Raw genomic sequence first — 23093 nt, forward strand, 5'->3', positions numbered from 1 at the left:
ACAGGCTGCATTTGAAAAAAGCTGAGGGGTTCTCCTGTTCTCATCTCATTACTTGCTTTCCTCCTCACCTTTGTACTTATATCCCCGGATCTCCAGTGTTCTTTTCTCCTGCCCACCAGTGACGTCATTGAAAATTATGGGGCCCCTTGCCATATATGGAGGGGGGCCCTGAGATTCCCATATCTGACAGATACTCATTGACCTTGGGCTGAACGGGGACCTTTGAAGGTTTAAGGTGCTCCTGAAGGGTTGGGGAAGGGGGCTGCGCCGCAGGGGCTGCAGGGGCTTGTGTTCCGCCACTGCTGCCCATGCAGGGGCAGGTGTTGCACCCCTGCTGCCCACACTCTGCCCACGTGCTTTCTGTCTCTAGCTATCTCTTCTCTCTTCATCTCACCCCTGCTTTGCTGCTTGCCCTGACTGACCGCCTGCAGGACTTTACTACTTTCTAACTCCTAGTTGCAGTTGGTGTTAAGAATCATTTTCAGTTCTGTATAGATGGATGCTCATCCTCCCCGGTTGTTCAGATCTACAGCACGCTGACCCCTCCTGGTGGAGCATGCTCTATAAACGCTTAAAAATAACATAAAGTGTTGCTCTGCCACAGTGGTAGAACATCCTGCACCGAGGTTGCGCGACCTCACTAGTCGGTGGGCTGCAAATATTTCAAACATCATATGTAATGTCATTGAGGTACTCCATACTTTCACGACTATTAATGTTTCTTTGCAGTTTGTTCTTGTTAATTACTCTGCTGTTCTTGCTGGATAATTACCACACCTCAGGGAACTCCACTGGCTCCCAAGACACATACATGCTGAATTGAAACTCCTCACATACACATTCAAGGGACCACACAGCTTAGGCCTCACCTACCTGAACACTCACATCTCTTTCTACCATCCACCCACGTGCGTCTGCTCAGCAGGACTCCTACTCGTGCACATCCCACGTACACACAGAACCAGATCAGGGGAACGGGCATCATGGTACGTCACTCCTAAAGCGTGGAGCGACCTCCCACTCCACGTCAGAGCCTCCTGCTCTCTTCTTGAAGTCTGCAAGAAGCTGAAGACCTGGTGTTTCAATCAACCAACCTACCCTAGGCGGGGCTCACGCCTGCTCTGTGCCAGGATACTCTCGCGGGTGATAGTGCCATTTACAAATTCACATAACATTTCCCTGGAGCACAGCGGGTAATTCCCTAAAGTCGCTGACGAGGCAGTGGGCTAGGCAGTTTTGCAAGCTGTCCGTGTCTTCCTAAGAAGAGGTGTGGTACCGTGGCCAGGGTGACTGACTCCGGAATGTGGGGATCACGGTTCGATCCCCGACGCCGGCAGCAGATTAGCCCAGCACCATGTGACTCTGGGCAATAGCTTGCTTAATCTTCCCGACGGCCCCCAGCACCTAAAGACCCTTACGGGTGATTGTTCGCGCTTTACAAATGTGGATATTATTATTATTATATTTTTCCTACTGGTCGGCTCTAGCACGCCCATGGATGGCTCCACAGATACGATGGCAAGTGACTCCATGGGCTCTGGGCCTCGTCTGGCGAATCTCCAGTGGTCAATGGCCCAAAACAGCTAAAAGGACACACAGTGGATGTTGTTTTGCACCAACCAGTTGGAGATTTCAGATCTTTTACCAGTGGTCTGATCTCATCATTATGTATTTAAAATGAAGCAGTTCAGACACACCTCGCCTGTTCCCATGTACATCCGTGGTTCGTAATGAATGGTGCCAGGGCCTGGACCAGCCTAAAGGGATTTTGTCTCCCTAGAAATAGTCTGGTTTTACAGGAGCCTGGAGGTCCTGGATTAAGATGCTCTTCTAAAGACCTCACGAGGAAGACACCAGGCCCCTCTCCTTGGCTTTCCTTTGCACCTAAGGAGGAGCAGCTCCAGGCTCACCAAGAAATGGCAGCCCACTCTTTTCAAGACTGCTTCAAGTGAAGGCTGTGTGTTAACAGGAATTCCAGTTGCCATGGAAGATCTGGATTACTGATGGATACTCCTAACTCCACATTCCTCACCAGTAGAATATCCCCCAAGGCTAGGCGGGATCCGAAAGGCGGTGCCCTGCAGATCCGCGCTTGTTCCCTACCACCCTGTAAATAACAGAACAAAGCTGCATATGCCATCCCTTCGCACTGACATCACTTCCATTTTTTCCATGCCTTGGGACACAGATCCAGAACTCTGCTCCCAATTTCGTCAGATGTCCGGCAATGGCTAAAACAACAAATCCAGTGTCCTATGGAATGATGTCCCCTTCTAATACTACAGGTTTCAAGGCATACCAAGATTGTTGAAAACAGATGTCGATCATGGACCTGGACAAGGTGCGTCTGGTGTTTGGGCTTGGGTCAAGACATTAAGTTGTGGGACAAGAGCGCCTCCATGCATCTGAAGACGATCAGGGATGATAGATCACCGAACACAGGAAGTTATGGGCCACATGTATGTCTCACACCAGTTCCATGTCAAAAGTGTGTATCTGCTCTCACTCACCAGGCTGCTCCTTTGAAAGTAGTGGCGGGCCTAACTCGTGTAATTTGCTGTAACGTAAATATGCAAAATTGCAGAAAAATTACCCAAGATTACATGGAGTTACAGGAGGAGTGTACACCAGCAAACAGCATAAAATACACCATCATTCCAAAATGGACCCTAGGATGCATTTTGCACTAGGAAACTAGTGCTAAATGCAACAGACCACAAACAGCAGCATCCACTCACTATAGTCGCTGTTCTTGAAATGAAAAATTACTCCAATTACTCTGCTGTAATAAAAATTTCGTTCAGGCCTACGCAAAAGGTCGACTTCATGGTCGAAATCTTCAGATAACTCAAAGTCCAAACTTAAAAGCAATAAGGCGAAGCAGGACTTAACCTCATCCCACCAATCTCTGTCTAAAGCGATGTAGCAAGGACTTCACGATGCCAGTCGATCTCCCTGTAATTTTCTAGTTGCTGAACTGATCCTGCAGTGTGCATCCCAAATTCCCAAGGCCATCGATGACATTGCAACAGGTTGAAGCCTTTAAGGAGGCCATGTTGCAGATATTTGGCACTTTTTTGGCTCCCTCTGATGTGCTTTTGGGTCCAAGGCTCCACAAACGCTGTCAGATGAGTTGCAGCTGATAGATCCATCCTCCATTCCGTCTGACCCCCTTGGACCTGAGATGGACCCCATACCGGCTCCAGGACAGATTTCCACCCCGGCACCATGACCTGTGTCAGCCCTTAACTCGTCAATTCCAGTACCGACATATCCGGGGAAGGAGGATCCGGTGCTGGTTCCAATGTGTGACCCCGAATGAACTTCAACATGATCCCGACAGATGTTGCGCTATCACTAAAGTACAACCAGTCTCCATACAGCCTGATTTGATTCCAATCCTATTCCTGTTCTACCTCAGACTCACCCTCAGAGACTCTATTGTCTTTTTGGCTTAGATTCTGATCAAAGCTTACCATCACCCAAAGATGATGATAGTGGGGAAGGGAATGATTTACCCCACTCCCCTACCCCTATTTACCAAACACCATCGTGTGGATGATCAGCTTTTTGTGGGGTTTTACGGGGTGAAAAAAGAAAGGCTGTGCAGAAGAGGACTCTGTTACTGGTGGATATTCCTTTGCATTAAGGTCTACTACCCTCTGGCCTAAAAGCAGCCTCCAGGAGGGCTGAGAGTTCATTACACCAGGATCAAGGCTGCTACCTCTATGTTGGCATGTGGAGTGTATGTCCTTGAAATCTTATCAGGCCGCAGCGTGGGCATCTGTGCCGAAGTTCATGAAGCACTACTGCCTTGACAGCTACGTCCAACACGAAGGACATTTCGCCCATTCGGTCCTGCAAGTCTTTTTGGTCTGAACCCATTCCATAGACCCTTCTCCTTTCAGAGGTACTGCTTTGGTATCTATTCTAAAGGTAGAACAATTTATTTACCTTTGATGATGCTCTTTCTGGTGTATGCTCTATTTAACTGCATATTCCTAACCTATCTACTAGCTCACTATTCTGTGGAGTGGCCTCTTTCTAACACCTAAAAAAGTCCCAAGTATGGAATTTGCACCCTGATACCAATTATTGTGTCTTTCCACACCCTCAGATGCCAATAAGAGTCAAGCAAGTAACTGACGTCAGCCCGCAAGGGTGGCGCTTTTATGCTGCGGTGCCGCACGGTGTCACCAAGCAGCACACAAGAGCATTGCTGAAATATTTCTGGATCTAGTCTGGTGCTTGGGGAATATTCTAAAGGTGAGGAATCTGCAGTGCAGTTTAAAGGAGTACCCATCAGAAACAATACTACCAAATGTAAGTAACTTGTTCTTTTGTATGCTTCCATCTCAGCTGCAGGGTACTTCACTTTTCACCTTTTCAGTACTAAACGGCTTTTCCAGCCATCCTGCTTCTCAATTAAGTTGATTCTCACATAGGCTGGCAGAGTTCTGCGACTCCATAGAGTTAGAAATGAATTCAAATATTAGAGTCACAAGAACTTACTGCTGCACTGCAACCATATATATATATGAAAGCAAGATAGGGAGGGCGCTCTGGCAGTGACTACAGCCAGAACTTGGAATGCGTCACCATTGCACATTTGTGGGCAAGAAAATTATATGGCTTTCAGGAAGCTGATTCAAACCTATCTGTTCTGTCATACAGTGTATTAGATTGCTGCTAATATGTCTGAGCGATTTTCATCTTATTGAGCGCCAGGACACTCGTTAGTAAGTAGCTGTTACGATTTATAAATGGCCACTCAAATTCAAGAAATACTGAAGTGGTTTCCTTTGACTTTCCTGCTCTTTATAAATCCTGATTGATTAATTTGCCAGGAAACTGGCTGTAGGGTATCTTGCCTTAGGATTTGAAACAGCCATCTGGCTGACCCTTGAAGCTGCGCAGCAAGATAACAGGGTTTTCCAATCAGGTCTGTGGATGTCAATTGCAGTGTACGCAGGGCTATCCTGCATTCCCAGATGTGCTCCCTCATATCGCTTTTTTGTGTCATTCAGTTACAAGCGAGAGTGCTCCTGTCGACCATGACTGTATCACTAACACAAAATGCTGCAGAGGCAGCGCTGCCTGCACTGGCCGAAAGCAACTGATAGCCCTGTAGCTGGTTGATGGCGTAGCAAAAAGAAAAAACAAGGTCAGAGGCTGTGCTAAATGAAACAAGTAACGTGGTGGGATGGATGAGGGACAGGGACATGCTTTCTAAATAAAACATTACTGGCTTCTGGATAAACAGGGGAATGAGACATTCCAGGCATGAGCCTGCAGCTCCATAATACCCAGCGCTCTTATGTCGTTATCTTTGCGGCTGATGGATAGAGCATAAACAACAGGCATATCACAAAACGAAATGCTGACTGCCCCACTGCCTCCTACCCAGACGCTCACTTCCTCAATGAACCATTTAATGAAACTGCTAAAGCATGGTTGCTGAAAGGCTGACTGAAGGGTGCAGCATCAGCGCCTAGAGACGGGTTACGGTAAAGCATGCCTTACAGATACACATTCAATCACATTAGCATGCTGGGGATGTGAGCACTGGTTGCTGGAGAGATGGGACCTTTTTGGTGGTGCCTGGTTGACTGGAGGTTAAGGGCCAGAATTAGGATGGTCCTGGGGTGAAGAGAAGGATCGAATATATGACAGATGATGAGCAGCAGTGTTTATGTGAAGCCTTTATGGAACACGTCACGTGAGAAGGTCTGGGAAGTGCTAAATGAAACAAGTAATGTGGTGGGAAGGGTGAGGGACAGGGAAGGGGGCAGCATTGTGAAATGTTAATATGTTTACACCATCTACTTGAACGGGAACTCAAAGTGTTGTGAGCGACTGAAAACTTGAGCGCTCGTGTTACGGCCAGAAACCAATGAAAAAACTAGTGCGCTGAAAGTAACATAAATGGCCAGTAGTGAAATGATACATGTAACCGGGCCAGCCTACATGGGAGGGAACTACACACCAGAAGGAGGGACAAATGGCAACAATTTCACCGGTGAAAAGCAAGGAATTTTAAAAGGCACACTAAGGAACGAATGACAAGCGATGGGCGTGCTAGAAGCCCACAAAATAGATACAGCATGTCTTGAAGAGACAGCACATGCGCTGCTTAGGCGAGACCTAATAGGTGGAAAGAGGGGATACTCATGATGCATTCACCTACATATCTGATACGGAGTCAAGCACTCTCCAGTTCTTGAAATTGTCTTTCCAAGGATTCTATCTCTTGGTGCTTGACCTTTTTGGTTCCATAAGATGTCCTAATGCAGTGCCCCCGTATGACCACTTTAAGCACCTCCCACTTGACTAACAATGACTAATCGAATGCTACGCCCTCATTATCTTCAATGTAATGCTGTATCTCTTCCCTAATCAGACCCGTCAGACCCCATTCTGGGAGCTTCAGGGCAAGCAGGAGCTACTGGATCTTAGCTGTGGGGGCTGGAGTTGTTTTCCTCTGATGTTTCTTCTAGGCTCTGCAAACCAAACCCAGGTAAAATCCCGTCAGTACTTGACTCCTATTGGTAGCAATAATAAGCAGTCACAGGCTGCTCAGAGAGGTAGCTTTCAGAGCTCAGTAATCACCCAGCAGATCCATATATGATTGTCCAACCCAGTTTTGTAAAGAAAAGAACTTTAATACACACATAAAACTTAATGCTTCACAGAACAGTCTACAGACAGAAATACTATACTGTTCCTGGGGCTTCTGCTACATGAGACCTACTACCCACTCTTGGATGTCCCTCCTGTTTAGTATTTGGGCAGACCTTTCCCCCTTCTGGGTTTTGAGCTTGTAAGGGCAAGTATCAAGGCTCAGGTGCCGATTAGCCCCTCTGTATATGTGGTGCACTCCATCAGTTCAAAACAGCCCCTGTGTTACAGTTCTCACCATGGTGGAGTCATCGGTGCCCACTGGGGACATACTGCATGTGTCTTGCTCACTCCTTCTTCTGGCAGGAGTCATACCAGTTGAAGGTTCCTCCCACGTTCAAGCTGGACCGCAGCAGATAGCAATGGAGGCTGCCACCTGGAGCTTGCAGGCATGTGGGGGCTCTGGTAATGACATAGACCTCCACACGCCTCTGGACTTGGGTGAGTTCACTGAGTCAGGCAAAAAAGGTCAAAGTTCACAGCAGGATGGTCTACAACAAGTGCAGAATTTGATGGTAAGGTTTCTCTGTTGTAGTGTCTCAGTCCACTCGGGCACACTTCCTCAATGCAGCATCACAGTCCGCTTGGGCACATGGATGGAGAGACTTTGCCAGCGCTTCTTCGCAGGGCACCCAGATCACTCGCCTCAGTCCACCTATGCTGATGGACCCACACTCCACTGGGGTTGAAGCTGCTTCTGGTTCTCACTGGACAGTCACACCTCCTACACAGATGGCAGGCTCCGTCCCTCTCTCAGCAGGCAAGGCTGGCTTCTAGGTGCTTCAGATCAGAGGAACAGATTCTGCCTTACAGGCAAGACTTAAGGTAAAATCTCCTCTCCTCGGAGAAGCTTACTTTGAGGCAGATGCCACCTCTGGTTGCACAGCAGTCCCCCGAGTACTCTGAACAGGACTCCTTTCCTTGGTCAAAGATAACTAGGAATTTGAAGAACAAGTGGGTCCATCTCCCACTTTTACGCAATCAATCAGTCTTTATTCGATTTAAAAATACAATCATAAAAGACACAAACATAGTACCTAAAACCATACATTTCAATAAATACATTAAAATACCTTATTAAAAAAGCCTAGTTAAAAAAACATTAAACACTTCAATAGACTGACATATAGTGATATAAAAAATTTTTGGATAAAAATTATCCCTAGTGCAGCTTAAAAATAGGGAAGCCCCAAACACTGAATTCATTAAAGACCATCAAGGGTGCGCTTGATTGATTTTCTCCGCAATGCCCATGCCCAGCCCAGGTATTTTGCCAATGCGACAGAAACTAATGTCAAAGAGCTAGTGCGCAAGATGCGTAAAGCTACAACACTGCTCCTTGTGCAAAGAGATTTACACATTGGTGTAAGCCAAACACGCCTTGGAATGGCAAATGCCGGACAGACAAACAGAAAGTGGGGAGATGTTTCCATCGCAGCCCCACATGCAGGGCACTGCAGGTCCGAGTTCCTGGCCCACCTTCCAGTCAAAGATCTAAGAGGCAAAGAACCAGCTCTAAACTGGAAATAGAGTTTCCTGTCGCCCACATTAGTCACCACATCCCAGTATTGTTCAAGATGGGGGGAATCTTTGAACTCCAAAAAGTTCCCAGACATCCCTGATGCTTTACTCAGTACCTGGGAATCAATTCTTGCCCAGTATGCTATTTTAAGAGAACTTTTTGATGGAAACTGGGCAGAAGCTGGGTCAGTCCACATCCCTTCCATACCCATGTCTTTTAAAGACGTATGTAAGTTCTTCAGCCACTCAATTTTGTGGAGACCTAGCCTTTCTAGGACTGCCCACAGCCGTTGTCGTGGAACAAGATCGAAGGCAGCCCTTAGGTCAACAAAAGCTACATAAAGGCTGCCGTTCCCCAATGTCACCACCTTCCATAGGAGCTGAACAAAGTAAAAGACTTGGTCCACCGTGCTGGTTAGTTTCCGAAAGCCAGCTTGGAAGGGTGACAAAATGTTATTATCATCCATCCATTCTTGTATTTGATTCAGGACCATCCTCCCTACCACCTTCTGTATGGAATCAATGAGGCTAATTGGCCTATAATTTCCCGGGAGCGTCCTGTCACCTTTCTTGAATACAGGTATAATAACTGCCCCCCTCCAAGATTTTGGGACTGGCGCGCCTGCAGCCACAGCATTAGCCAATAGGGTTATATACTTGCTCCAGTTTTCCTTATTGTGGAGAAAGACGTCCGAAGGAACCCTGTCCTGGCCGGGGGCACGTCCCCTGGTAACTGAGCATAGAGCCCTACTGGCATCTTGGATGCAAAAGGGACCCTGGGAGTAAAAGACATAATTTGGCACCCATGCGAAGTTGAACCAGATGTTACAAGCATATTGAGGTTTGAAGTATTGTACCCACTCTGCCTGCGAAACGTAGTTGGAGGGGCTATCAGGCCGCCCACTACTGCCCCACTTGAGGATGTTCCAAAATAGCCGGGAATCTCGGGTATGGCAGGCGCTTTTTAAATCAAGCCAGTGTTGCTCATCCCAGTTTTTTTTGGCCATCCTTACAGCTTTTTTGTATGCTAGTCTGGCGGAGCGGATACACTCCTATCCACCATTAGACAGGGCTTTCACTAGGTTGGACCTAGATTCTCTACAAGCACCGTCATACCATCTATTTTTCTTAGCTGGAGCCTTATTCGTGTTCCTCAAGTGCTTCGTAAAGTAGGAACCTATTTCAGCAAACAACCTCTCATGGCATGCAGCGACTTCAATATTGCCGGGGTCATAGATTAGCATACCCTCAAGCTCAACAATAGAATCAACTAATTTGTTATCTATATCCGCAATGGCCAGGATGTTATGCTCGAGCTCCCCCCACTTAAGTCTACGCATGTTATTTGTTAGAGTTACCTCAGGTGGGCACGGAACCATTCTACCATCTATTAAGCGATTGCTAGACCACCATCTGTGCGCTACACAGATAGGGTTATGGTCGCTCTCAACTCTAACCTCAACAACCATATCTAAAGCTGGTTGCCATAGTTGCAAGCTACATAAGACGTAATCAATCCTGCTAGAGTGTCGACCATTGTCAAATGTCTTCGCCCCTTGTTTGTCACCTGGCGTCCTCCCATTCAGGGCCCTCAAACCATGCTCAAAACAGAGAGCATTAGTCTGGACAATAATCTCAGTCCACCTTTTGATTGGACTGAGATCAAGCGCAGGTACCCCCCACAATTGGTCTTCCAGAGCTTCGTTGCCCCACCCAGAGTCAGGATCTAGGAGCGGTTCAAAGGTGATATTGAAGTCCCCAGCTACAACTATTCGCCTCCCACCTGAGTGCTGATCAATGAGGGAGACCAAGAGAGCCAAAACCTGGGAGCCTGTCCTATTGGGGTCCCTCAAATACAGATTGTAGATATCCAAATCACCCAGGGTTCCAGGTGACACCCTGACTAATTGAATATCTTCGGACCCAGTAGGAATTGCAAAAGCCTTAGGAAATATGTCCTGTCGGACCCAGATTGCCAGTCCTCCCTTTGGACGTCCCCTTAGACCCAGGATTTCGGGGACATAGAAGTTCAAAAATCCCTGTAGGAACTGAGACTCGCAGGACCAGGTTTCCTGAAAAAGGCAGACATCAAAATTGCCTATATAATCTAGCCATTCCGGTGAATATATTTTTGATTTTAAGCCTGCAATATTCCAGGAGACCATAGACCCCCCCTCCCTTCCTTGGCCTTGGGCATGAGCAGAGTGCGTACACAACTGTTCGTGTCCACGTTGTGATTCTGTAGACAGATCAGGGGTTGTTACAACTACATCTACTATCTTATCCGCCCCGGTAACAGGGGAGTAACGTAGAGGTTCGTTGGACTTAGGCCCTCCAGCAGGGATACTTGGGTTAGGAGGTGCAGTAAATGACTGCAGCCCAGGTGTCGGTCAGGCAAAAGCTACTGAGGAGCACAGATCATTTACTTCCCAATCTTTCTGAGGTGGGCTAAATCCTGCAGGAACATTGGGGTAAGAATTGTAAAAAAACCCTAAATCATGTACCCCGATTTTTGACTGGTCATAAGCCAGTCGGGAGTCACAAATATAATGCACTGTGCGACTATCTCCAAAGTTGACAATAATGGAGTCCCCCGGGACATCTTTGGTTCTTGGGCCTACCCAACTAACCCTTCTAGTGAAGAGAATCTTTCCATCCAAGTGGTTAGGAAGTGGTCTGTTCCTATTTAACCAAAACGTAACTTTGTTCTTTAGTTGTTGGTACGATTCCAAAACACCTTCCTTTAGTTCTGGGACTCCAGTCAGAACAGCAACGTAAGGTGTACAGGCAGGGGGCAGATGAATATGAGCCCTAGACGATATACTGTTTTTAACCCCAGTTTCCAGGGACCTTTCTTTGTTCCTAAACTTTTTTCCAGCATTAATACTGGACACACTCGGAAGGTTGTCGCCCAAATTGTCAATACATTGGTTAATAAAGTTCGAATTATCAGTGACCTGTGCCTTGGGGAGAGCGACCTCTGGTACAACCCCGTGCACTACTTCACTAGCAGAAGATGCCAGCGAGAGTGTAGGAAGGGTAGAGAACCCCCCTACAGAATTGTCCCTTACCTTGGTAGCTAGTTTAATGACATTTTTAAGTGAGCAAAAATTATCCAGAACAGTTTGTTCTAATCTATCTACCTTCTCACTAACTAGTTTAACCCTTTCCAGCACGGGAAGAATCAGAGAACGGACCATTTTTTCTATTTCGAGAACCATATTACTCGATTGGGGCTGGTCTGTATGACAAGTAATATTCCCACTAGGAGATACGGGAACTTCGCCCTGGGTTGCCCCCATTGGAGATTTTCCCATAACATTAGGGTGTTTGGCCTTTCTCCCTCCCTGGGACCCCCCTACTCGTTTCCTCTTGGCATTAGGGGGATTTACAATTCTTTTGCTAGCCCTAGTCTGTGGATGGGATAAGGCTAATTTATTAGAAATAGGGGGACTGCGAGTTGCTATCGCAATGTCACCAGAATCCCCAGGAGCATCACACACAACACTGCAGGACTGGGATGTGGAAGGACTTGTCCCAACATTCTCCTGCAGAGCTAGTTCGCCCCCATTCTGGGCCGCTATCTTCGAAGGAGATTTGGCCACTGCCAAAATTCCCAGGGAAGAGCGTCTAGCTTGCGCTAGCTCTACAGACAAGCGACGCTCAGTAATAGCAAGTTCGTGCTCTAGAACTGATACAGCTCTAGTGATGAAATGGTCAAGAGTACCGGTCACAGACCCACCCCCACCGGTACGTTTGCCTTTAGACGCCATTTATACTAAGCGTATACTAGCATTTATACAATACTAGAACCAATATGGTCGTTAATCTAAAAAAGGTCACTTTAGAGGAAGATAAAATACAACTCCACTAAAACAAAATACTAGCTATGCAAGATGAGCGACTATAAAACAAAACAAGGAGACGCAGCAATCACTTTCAAGTCCAAACAAAAGTAAATGCGCCCTTCTACCTTGGGTATAATGTCACAACAGCGTTAGAGATGTGGCCCAGTCCAGTCAGAGACGGGCAAGGACGGGCCCGCCCTTGGCCCGGGCTTGGCCCGGGCTTCGCCCGGGCGCTGCCCGCGCGCGTCCCGCGCTGCGTGGAGCCTGGGGGGTTTTTGAACAGCCCGGGCGCTGCCTGATGACGTCAACGGCAGGCGCCCGGAGCTGAGGATGCTGGGATTTGAAGTCTTAGAGCCTCCCGGCGGCGTCCCAGTTCGAGTAAAAAAGGAGCGTTTCTCCCCTCAAGATGCCGTTCCCCTCACGGCGAGCCTTTATCCGGTGACTGCAGGGTAGGATTCAGAAAGCGCGTCCCGCGCTGCGTGGAGCCTGGGGGGTTTTTGAACAGCCCGGGCGCTGCCTGATGACGTCAACGGCAGGCGCCCGGAGCTGAGGATGCTGGGATTTGAAGTCTTAGAGCCTCCCGGCGGCGTCCCAGTTCGAGTAAAAAAGGAGCGTTTCTCCCCTCAAGATGCCGTTCCCCTCACGGCGAGCCTTTATCCGGTGACTGCAGGGTAGGATTCAGAAAGCGCGTCATTCAAGGCAGACAGGAAATGTGGATCCACTATCGGCACCTTTGGCATGGGTTTATAGTTTCTCTCCTTTCAAGCGGCCTTCAAGGCTACTCTTAAGATACAGCCTTAGAGTGATGCTCCTCGCAGCAGGGCAGTCACCAGCCTAGAGCACCCACAACAGAAAGAGGTGTGAGCTTTCTGCAGCTGGCTATCAACAGCCACGGTGAGCAATGATCTGGAAAGAGAGAAAAGGCTGGACTCACCTAAAGGGTCCCTTTCAAAGTGAACAACAGAGGCTGCAGTCTCACCCTTTCCACGGGCCATTTAGCAAATGGCAGAGCTACATGAAGCGCAATCACCAGCTCTTTGCAGCAGAAGGCTTCGTTGAATTTCCAAAGGGGCCTTGTCTCCGCTGTCCACACTACAGTGTCTAGGTCGCCTCCCGGCATCTTCAGCAATGTTAACAATGCACTTCCACTGTCTTGGAAAACAACCTTTTATGTTTATATATTGAGAAAAACATTAACTTGCTTTGGCAAAAAATAATAACATCACATGTTGTGTTAAATTCCCCATAATTATTGCGGACGTAGAGCCGACTCCCCCAACTACTCAGTTAACTTGGCATGGAAGTGTTCTGGTCAACATTCGGTGCATACATGCTAGTGGGTAGTCTATCCTTTCCCTGCAATCTTCCCTCACCAGCACGTCTACCCTCTGCATCCACCTGCACATTAATGGGTTTCAAGTGTGTCCGAGGTCTGCCTGAAATCTTCGTAGCCCCAACTGACCTATCCTGTGCTTCTTCATTTCCCGCCATCTTCCTGGGAAAGTCGTGTTTCCTGTATAAGTGCTAGATGGGCCCCTATAGATTACTTGAATGCATGGTTTTAATGGTCTGGCTTGACAGCACTGCTGTTGCCAGACAGTTATGTGAGAGAGAATCGCCAGGAGTGGAGCCTTGGCTCCACCCACATATTGGGAGCCAGGAGTACATGTTTTGATTGGGCAGAAGTTGTGTGCTGCCACAGAAAATTATTTGCTCTACACCCAGCAGAGATCACCCCTACTTCCAGCTGCCAGAAGTTGAACTTTCAGGAGCACACACATTACACTGTAATGTTTTTAATGTATCTTATATAACTAGTTAATTATAATGTTTTTCTCTGGGAGCAGCACTGGGAGGAGGGGGGCAGTTAATAACCTACATGGATTTTCAGGTCTGGCACCTGACCTTTTAACCTACACCAATATTATGCTCCAGTTCTTTGCTTCAACACCAATATATATCCATTCCCATGCTATCTACTTGTAATGCTTCACACTACCATACAACATTCTTTTAAAACCAGACCTATTGGCATTGACAATGCTTGTTGTACCTTTTGTTAGCATTAGTCAATCCCTGAACATTCCACATCAAGATACACATTTATGTAATGGCTCCATCCTGCCTCAGGTCATGCAATGCAGGTAACCGTATACATCTTTGAGCATTCATGGGTGTAAATTGTGCTTCAAATATTTCTCTCAATACTGCACCCACGAATCAAATTCAAAACCACGCCCCCAGGACAGTAGAAGATTGATTCAGTGTCCAGAAGCAAACAGCATAAACTCAGTGGCGCACATTATGCACATACCACGCCAGGAGCAGGAGGGGGCTCACTTAAACCACCCTCAGAGCCAGTCCATTGTCCGAGTGACCGCTGGTCAAGAATATCACTTATCACCTCTACTGTGGCCAATTGTTCATATCGGGCCTGTGATGGTATTTTTAGATTACGAGGTCCCGCTTGTCTTCTGTGTTGTCAATGAAGGGCATATTTATGAGCCCCTTGTGCCGCGGAAGTGGCAGCGCAAACTACATAATCATATCTATGCGGTCCCGCAAAGCCTCTTTCCATGGCTTTGATTGATCTCATAGATATGGTGTAATTCAAGGCAGTGCAAATCGCTGCTTTGCCATACTCTGCACTCAAGAGGTGTTCCATGGGCGTTGTGGTGGGTGTTTGTTGTATTCCCTGCAATACTTTACTTAGTGCTGTAGCCCCTTGCTGCAGCTCAATGTTCTCATGCTTATGTCATGTTAATTAGAACGTTCTTGGTGGCCTGGTTGCCTTGTTGCTGAGTTTGATATATTCAAAAAGGTTTGTTGAGCAGTTGGAGCTGAGAGGAGATTTTCCTATGTCTCCTGTTTGCCGTGTAGCTTTCTACAAATAAAGACGTGAAATCATCACCTTCGTGCCTACTTCATCACTACAATTTGTGGCGACAAGCTGGCTACATGGCAACACGACGAATGTAACGTGTGCATCCTGAATTTCAAGTTAACTGCACAAGAAATCTAAAGGTTCCTACCTCCCACGGCGGTAAGATTGTTTTTGACGTTAACTGTTGGTCTTCTGAATCGCTATCTCAGCACATCCTTTCAAATCCAAAAATGTGGAAGGTTTTTGTTGTAAATTCTTTAAAGAGACACTTTTAAGCCTGTCTCCGACTGAATTATGCCCTCACCCGTGCTCGCAATGATTTAATTGTTCTTATGTCATTGCCACGCTTCACCGGCTTTATTAATACTTCCCTCTATGCGCATTGACTTCCAAACGTTTTGCCTGTCCTTGCTTGACCTCGTACGTCAAACAACAGGCCTGTTCTGATGCCTGACTCTGCCTGACTCTGTGTACAGGACTCTTCACGCATTCTTCGGCGGCCATCTTTACCACGTAACAGTAAGGATTTCTTCAGCGCTCTGCAACAAGTTCGGCTGCCTAGCAACGCTCTATCCTTTACCACCGTGCAAGTCTGAATCTGGTCTCGGTGACGGGCACACCTTCTTCTCTTCGTTTTCAACCACTGTCAATTGTACGGTGAAGTGCCCTTCAATTGCTTCCATAACTATCGCGGATATCTTCATGATGATCCGCACACCAATATAGTTGCTGCACTAACTACTTTTCAGTCTCCAGCTCCACCTCATGCAAAGCTGATCATGGTGATTAGCACACCTTTATCATTTCAAATTTTGTGATCACCTATTACTTACCAGTCTCCAGCTCATGTCCACGCAAAGCTGATCACAGTGATTAGCACACCTTTGTCATTTAAGATTTTGTGATCACCACAACAGTAATTCTTTATTTCCAATTCTCCTTATTCAAACATTTAAAGTGATTGTTCTCTTTATGGTTTACACATGCTTTAGATCCTTGACACATGTTAAATCGTCATAGGGGAGATTTACACACTAACAAGGAAAAAGTGAATTTACACACGGTGATTCGCACACCAATATTGTATTTTTTTCCTTTTTCTTTTTTTTGTTTTCTGTTATTTTACTAGCTCTTACTACTTTCATTTGTCCCTCCTTGGCTATTTGTTTCATCTTTTAAGTGGCATCCTATATATCTATTTTTATTGCGTCTCTGTTTTATTCTGCTTTCTTCTTTCCGTTCTCATCTGGACCATGCAATCTGTTGTTCCAGCTCCTTCTTTCTTAGATTCTCCAGGAGAACCTCCCGTTCGATGGGAGATTTGGTTTGATGCTTTCAACACCTATCTCGTAACAATTGGTGCTTTCAGATTCAACAATGAGCGGCAAAAATGTCTTTTACTCCATTCTTTGGGATTTGAGGGTAGGTCTATTTTTAAGCACCTTCCTGAAATACCTCATCTTCCAGATGATGATGTTGATGTATATCAAGACACGATTACTAAACTCAAAATGAGTTTTGATAAACAACCAAGTCTAATAGTTTTACATCATAAATTCTTTAAAAGACGTCAAGGTGAAGGAGAAGACGTTGACTTTTACATCTCTGTTCTGCAGTCTTGCCTCTGTCAATTTGAAGTATTTAGAGATCAGTTGATCAGGGATCAATTTGTATGCCAATGCAAGGACAAACAAATTCGCCAAAAATTATTGTCTCTAAGTGACTCCACTCTTGATGAGACAATCAAAATAGCGAAAAGTATTGAAACGTCGCAGATTTCACTGAAGGAGCTAGAAGACAAAGCCCTTGAATCAGTAAATGGGGTTATAGGTAATTCAAAGGGTAAACAATTTGACTTTTGATATTCTTCCCCAAGAAATACTGCAAGTAGAAACTCTTCCGTAGGCAAAAATGGGTCAAATGCTTCTAACACAAAACAAATGTGTTATCATTGTGGTAATCCAGCTCACCAGAAAGGTGGGAAGTGTCCAGGTGCCAATATTGTTTGAAATTATTGCAAAAAAGTATGGCATTTTGCAAAAGTAGGTTTGAAATTGAAGAATAAAAAAAACGGTTGAGTGTGTTGGAATCTGATCAATAATCAGATTCTGATGTTGTCTCTGTAGTTACTGATGTGTACGATACTGAACCTGTTGATCCCATTGTTGAGATATGTATTGGTGATAAATCTCTAAATTTACTTGTTGATTCAGGCGCCAGATGATAACAGATAAATTATTCAATGAAACATGGGGAGGCAGACCTCTTGAAACCTCCTGATCGCTCCCCTGTTTCATATGCGGGACGAAAAATTTAACTCCTGGGTTATATAGAAGATGTTTTAGTTTTCAAGGGAAGGAACATTAGAGGCAAGATCTACGTTGCTCTCAAAGGATTGAACATCTTAAGCTGGTACCACCAAGGGTTATTTGGCATGATTCTTTTGCCAGGCATGAAAGAACAAATTCTTGTAGTCTCAGAAGAATATCAGCAATGCAAGTGGGAAGAAACATTTCTATCTGTTTTCAGAGATAGTTTAGGAATGATAAGAGGCTTCAAACTCAAGATCATCGTGAAAGATGGAGCAATGCCTGTTAAGCATAAATTGAGGGGTGTGCCTCTCAGCGTCAGGGATGATCTTGAGAAGGAACTAACATCCTTGTGTGATCAAGGCATCATTGAACCTACAGAGTCTTCTCTCTAGCTTTCACCACTGGTTGTTGCAGGTAAGAAGTATGGGAAGTTACGTGTTTGTGTGGACTTGGGGTCGTTAAATAAAGAGATTTGGGATGATTCTCACCCCTTACCCAAGATCTGCGAACTGTTTGCGTAAGTCAGAGGATCAAGGTATTTTTCCAAGTTAGATCTCACCTGTGCGTATCACCAAATTGAATTACATTCTGAATCATGCCCACTCACTGCAAATGTGTCACCCCTAGGTATGTTTCAATACAAGCGCATGCCTTTCGGGCTAGCTTCAGCTGCCTCTGTCTTTCAACGTGTCATGCAAAATCTTGTTGGGGGTATTGATGGAGTTTTAGTATTTCAAGATGACGTGTTGATTCACTCCAAAGATGTTCCATCACATGACCTCTTACTGAGTAAATTTTTGAGAATTTTTCAAGAAAAGGGTGTTGTAGTCAAATCAGAGAAGTGTACATTTCTCACTGAAGAGACTGAGTACCTGGGCCATCTTGTTTCTGGTGAAGGTATTAGACCCAGGAAGGGGTTGTTAGATGCTATTACCCATGCTTCTGCTCCAGTGGATAAGACTGGTGTCAAATCTTTACTTTGTTTATTGGAATATTATTCTAAATTTATTTCCAATTATGCTACGATTGTACATCCCATTAGCTCTCTTCTTAGAAAATGTATTGAGTTGACATGGTATGATGAGTGTGCTCTGTTATTGAAAAGGAACTTCTATCTTGTTTATGGGCGATTGAAAAGTTTCACCCATATGTCTGGGGCAGACGTTTCCTATTGAGGACTGACCACACACCTTTGGTCAATATACTTTGTGCTGGGACAAGTAAATGTTGTTCCCCTAGGATTCTCAGGATGGTGTCTCGCCTTATGCAGTATCAATTCGATGTTGTCCATGTTTCTGGTGGTAGGAACATTAGGGCTGACTATTTATCTCGTTTTCCTATGAATGAGGATGATGGTGAACATGGTTTCTTAGACTCTTGTGAGGATGACTCTGATGACTGTTTCGTAGTTTCACTTGATTTACAATAACATGATCTTGGTACTCAGTAAAACTAGTTGAGCGCTCTTAAGAATGATGAGGTTTTGCAGCAGGTGTGTGAATTTGTCAGGTGTTCTTTGTCCAGTTCTTCAACCTTTTTGGAAGGCTGAGTCAGAAATTTCTCTGGAAAGTGGAGTTTTACTATGCTCAGACAAGCTTATTCCACCGCAGAGCCTCCAAAAAGGGATTATTGCGAAAGCTCATGATGGCCATTTGGGTTCTATTCTAATTAAGCGACGTATTCATGAGGTCTTTTGGTGGCCCTCTATGGATTCTGAAATCAATGATGTAGTTGATATGTATGTTTTGTGCCTGACAGCTGACAAGGGGTTGAAAGTGTCGACTCCACCTCTCTTTCCGATCGAGTGTCCTTCCGGACCTTGGACTAAAGTTGGGTTGGATATAATCGGTCCCTTTGAAATCTTGTCTGGTGGCTCTCGTTTTATTTTGGTGTTTGTTGATTATGGATCAAAATGTCCAGAAATCAAACTAGTCAAGGATCCCTCTTCTGAAGTTATCATATCTTTCCTTAACGAGGTGTTCATGAGGGAAGGGTTTCCAGAGACCATGGTCACGGACAATGGGACACAATTTGTGAGTTGTGTTTTTCACTCTTTTCTACAGTCATGTAACATCAAACATGTAAGGAGTTCTCTTCATCACCCCCAGTCTAACGGCCTCATTGAACGTATGAACAGAGTGGTGGGTGACTGTATAAAATGGGTCAAGTTTAGTAATTGTGATGTGGTGAATCTCTGTTACCAGTGTGGGGAGGAATGCTGTTCAAGTTGACAGAGGAAAGTGGTGGAATGTAGGTAAGATTGTTAAAGTCAGGAATGTACCACTTGGTGTTTCTTACTCTTCTGTAAGTCATGATGCTCTTGTGCCTACTGAGGTTCCTGTTAGGAGAAGCATGAGATCTAGAACTATTCCCAGCAGATATTGTGTGTAGATTCCTTTGTTCTGTTTATATTTTATGTTTTTTTTGTACTTTTTTTTTATTGAGAAAGGTGGATATGTTGTATTCTCTGCAATATTTTACGTAGTGCTGTAGCCTCTTGCTGCAGCTCAATGTTCTAATGCTTATGTCATGTTAATTAGAATGTTCTTGGTTGCCATGTTGCTGGTTTTGATATATTCAAAAAGGTTTGGTGAGTAGTTGGAGCTGGGAGGAGATTTTCCTATGTCTCCCGTCTGCCGTGTAGCTTTCTACAAATAAAAACGTGAAATCATCACCTTCGTGCCTGCTTCATCACTACAGTGTTCCCAAGCAACGTCCATGGATTTTGACGCTTCGCCAGATTTACAGAACCATGTAAGCCTGGGGATGCGCCAAAACCTTACGCCTCCCCAGGGGAGGCGCATCAAGGAGAAATAACTTTATTTCTCTTAGTTTATTCCTCTTTCCATGTGTGCTGCATTCTGCAGTAAATATAGAAAGGGGAAAATGCCTCTCAGTATTGTTTTTGTGCAGGAAAGTGCCTCTTCCTGCACAAAACAATCCTTCCGACAACACAGGCACCCTTGCACCATGGTGCAAGGTGACTTGCTGCTCTGCCCTATGCCAAATCTCCGTAAATGAGGGCCTAGGGCCCTGTGAGCCCCTTCAACTGCATAGAAACTGGAGAGGCCTTGCGGCTCAATCTTCGGCTCCAACCAACTTTCCTTAAAGGTAGCCTTGTCACCTCCATGATATCTGGCCGGCCATGACTCTCACATAGCTGTGGTGAGAGCCCTTCAATGACCGTTATGTAGTTGCCACATGACCCCTGTATTCTAAGAGCAATGCTCTCAGCCAACTCAATAACTTGATGTTGCAGATCTGCTGCTGCTGGACTAAGAGACAACAATTTCTCCTCATTGTCAATAATCCTACACCCCAGTTTGCACTGGTCATCCCTCAGCAAGGAATTGCCGACCAGTACTGTATCCATTTTATTCTCAGGTACTTCCCTGGTGGCCTCTATGGCTGCAGGTATCCTGTCCAGCTTGCACAGGGAGGGGCTACCGCTTGCAACCTCTTCACTGTGGTAATGGCAGACATAATCGGATTATTCACGCCATGAGGTTTGAGAGCTTCCAGGAATAGGCCTTCTAAACTAACCCTGTGCCTCATAGCATCTCCACCTACCGTAGCAGAACCCTAGATACTGCCTGCCGTCGGATGGTCGCAGTTTGTGGGCAGCTAGTATCTCACCTCAGTCCAACTGAGCCCACGGAGATCTTGTAGATCTTCAAAAAATTCAGGACACAACTCTAACATCTTCTCCAATCACACCGCATGTCTGCACCAGGGCTTCCGCATTAGGCGGCTTCACTACTTGACACTTCCTTCTAATGGGGCTTTAATGAAGCACAAACCCACCATACAGTTCATTCCTCTACTGAACTTCACACAGTCCTCAAACCCACCCTACAGTTTATTCCTCTACTGAACTTCACACAGTCCTCAAACCCACCCTACAGTTCATTCCTCTGCTGAACTTCACACAGTCCTCAAACCCACCCTACAGTTCATTCCTCTGCTGAACTTCACACAGTCCTCAAACCCACCCTACAGTTCATTCCCCTGCTGAACTTCACACAGTCCTCAAACCTACCCTACAGTTCATTCCCCTGCTGAACTGCACACAGTCCTCAAACCCACCCTACAGTTCATTCCTCTGCTAACCTTCACAGTCCTCAAACCCACGCTACAGTTCATTCCTCTGCTGAACTGCACACAGTCCTCAAACCCACCCTACAGTTCATTCCCCTGCTGAACTTCACACAGTCCTCAAACCTACCCTACAGTTCATTCCCCTGCTGAACTGCACACAGTCCTCAAACCCACCCTACAGTTCATTCCTCTGCTGAACTTCACAGTCCTCAAACCCACGCTACAGTTCATTCCTCTGCTGAACTGCATACAGTCCTCAAACCCACCCTACAGTTCATTCCCCTGCTGAACTTCACACAGTCACCAAACCCACCCTACAGTTCATTCCTCTACTGAACTTCACACAGTCCTCAAACCCACCCTACAGTTCATTCCCCTGCTGAACTTCACGCAGTCCTCAAACCCACCCTACAGTTCATTCCTCTGCTGAACTGCACACAGTCCTCAAACCCACGCTACAGTTCATTCCTCTGCTGAACTGCACACAGTCCTCAAACCCACCCTACAGTTCATTCCCCTGCTGAACTTCACACAGTCCTCAAACCCACCCTACAGTTCATTCCCCTGCTGAACTTCACACAGTCCTCAAACCCACCCTACAGTTAATTCCCCTGCTGAACGTCACACAGTCACCAAACCCACCCTACAGTTCATTCCTCTACTGAACTTCACACAGTCCTCAAACCTACCCTACAGTTCATTCCTCTACTGAACTTCACAGTCACCAAACCCACCCTGCAGTTCATTCCCCTGCTGAACTTCACACAGTCCTCAAACCCACCCTACAGTTCATTCCCCTGCTGAACTTCACACAGTCCTCAAACCCACCCTACAGTTCATTCCCCTGCTGAACTTCACACAGTCCTCAAACCTACCCTACAGTTCATTCCCCTGCTGAACTGCACACAGTCCTCAAACCCACCCTACAGTTCATTCCTCTGCTGAACTTCACAGTCCTCAAACCCACGCTACAGTTCATTCCTCTGCTGAACTGCACACAGTCCTCAAACCCACCCTACAGTTCATTCCCCTGCTGAACTTCACACAGTCCTCAAACCCACCCTACAGTTCATTCCCCTGCTGAACTTCACACAGTCCTCAAACCCACCCTACAGTTCATTCCCCTGCTGAACGTCACACAGTCACCAAACCCACCCTACAGTTCATTCCTCTACTGAACTTCACACAGTCCTCAAACCTACCCTACAGTTCATTCCTCTACTGAACTTCACAGTCACCAAACCCACCCTGCAGTTCATTCCCCTGCTGAACTTCACACAGTCCTCAAACCCACCCTACAGTTCATTCCCCTGCTGAACTTCACACAGTCCTCAAACCTACCCTACAGTTCATTCCCCTGCTGAACTGCACACAGTCCTCAAACCCACCCTACAGTTCATTCCTCTGCTGAACTTCACAGTCCTCAAACCCACGCTACAGTTCATTCCTCTGCTCAACTGCACACAGTCCTCAAACCCACCCTACAGTTCATTCCCCTGCTGAACTTCACACAGTCCTCAAACCCACCCTACAGTTCATTCCCCTGCTGAACTTCACACAGTCACCAAACCCACCCTACAGTTCATTCCTCTACTGAACTTCACACAGTCCTCAAACCCACCCTACAGTTCATTCCCCTGCTGAACTTCACACAGTCCTCAAACCCACCCTACAGTTCATTCCTCTGCTGAACTGCACACAGTCCTCAAACCCACGCTGCAGTTCATTCCTCTGCTGAACTGCACACAGTCC

The sequence above is a fragment of the Triturus cristatus genome, chromosome 1_1 (genome assembly GCF_964204655.1).
Source record: "Triturus cristatus chromosome 1_1, aTriCri1.1, whole genome shotgun sequence".
In the NCBI taxonomy this organism is placed as follows: Eukaryota; Metazoa; Chordata; class Amphibia; order Caudata; family Salamandridae; genus Triturus; species Triturus cristatus.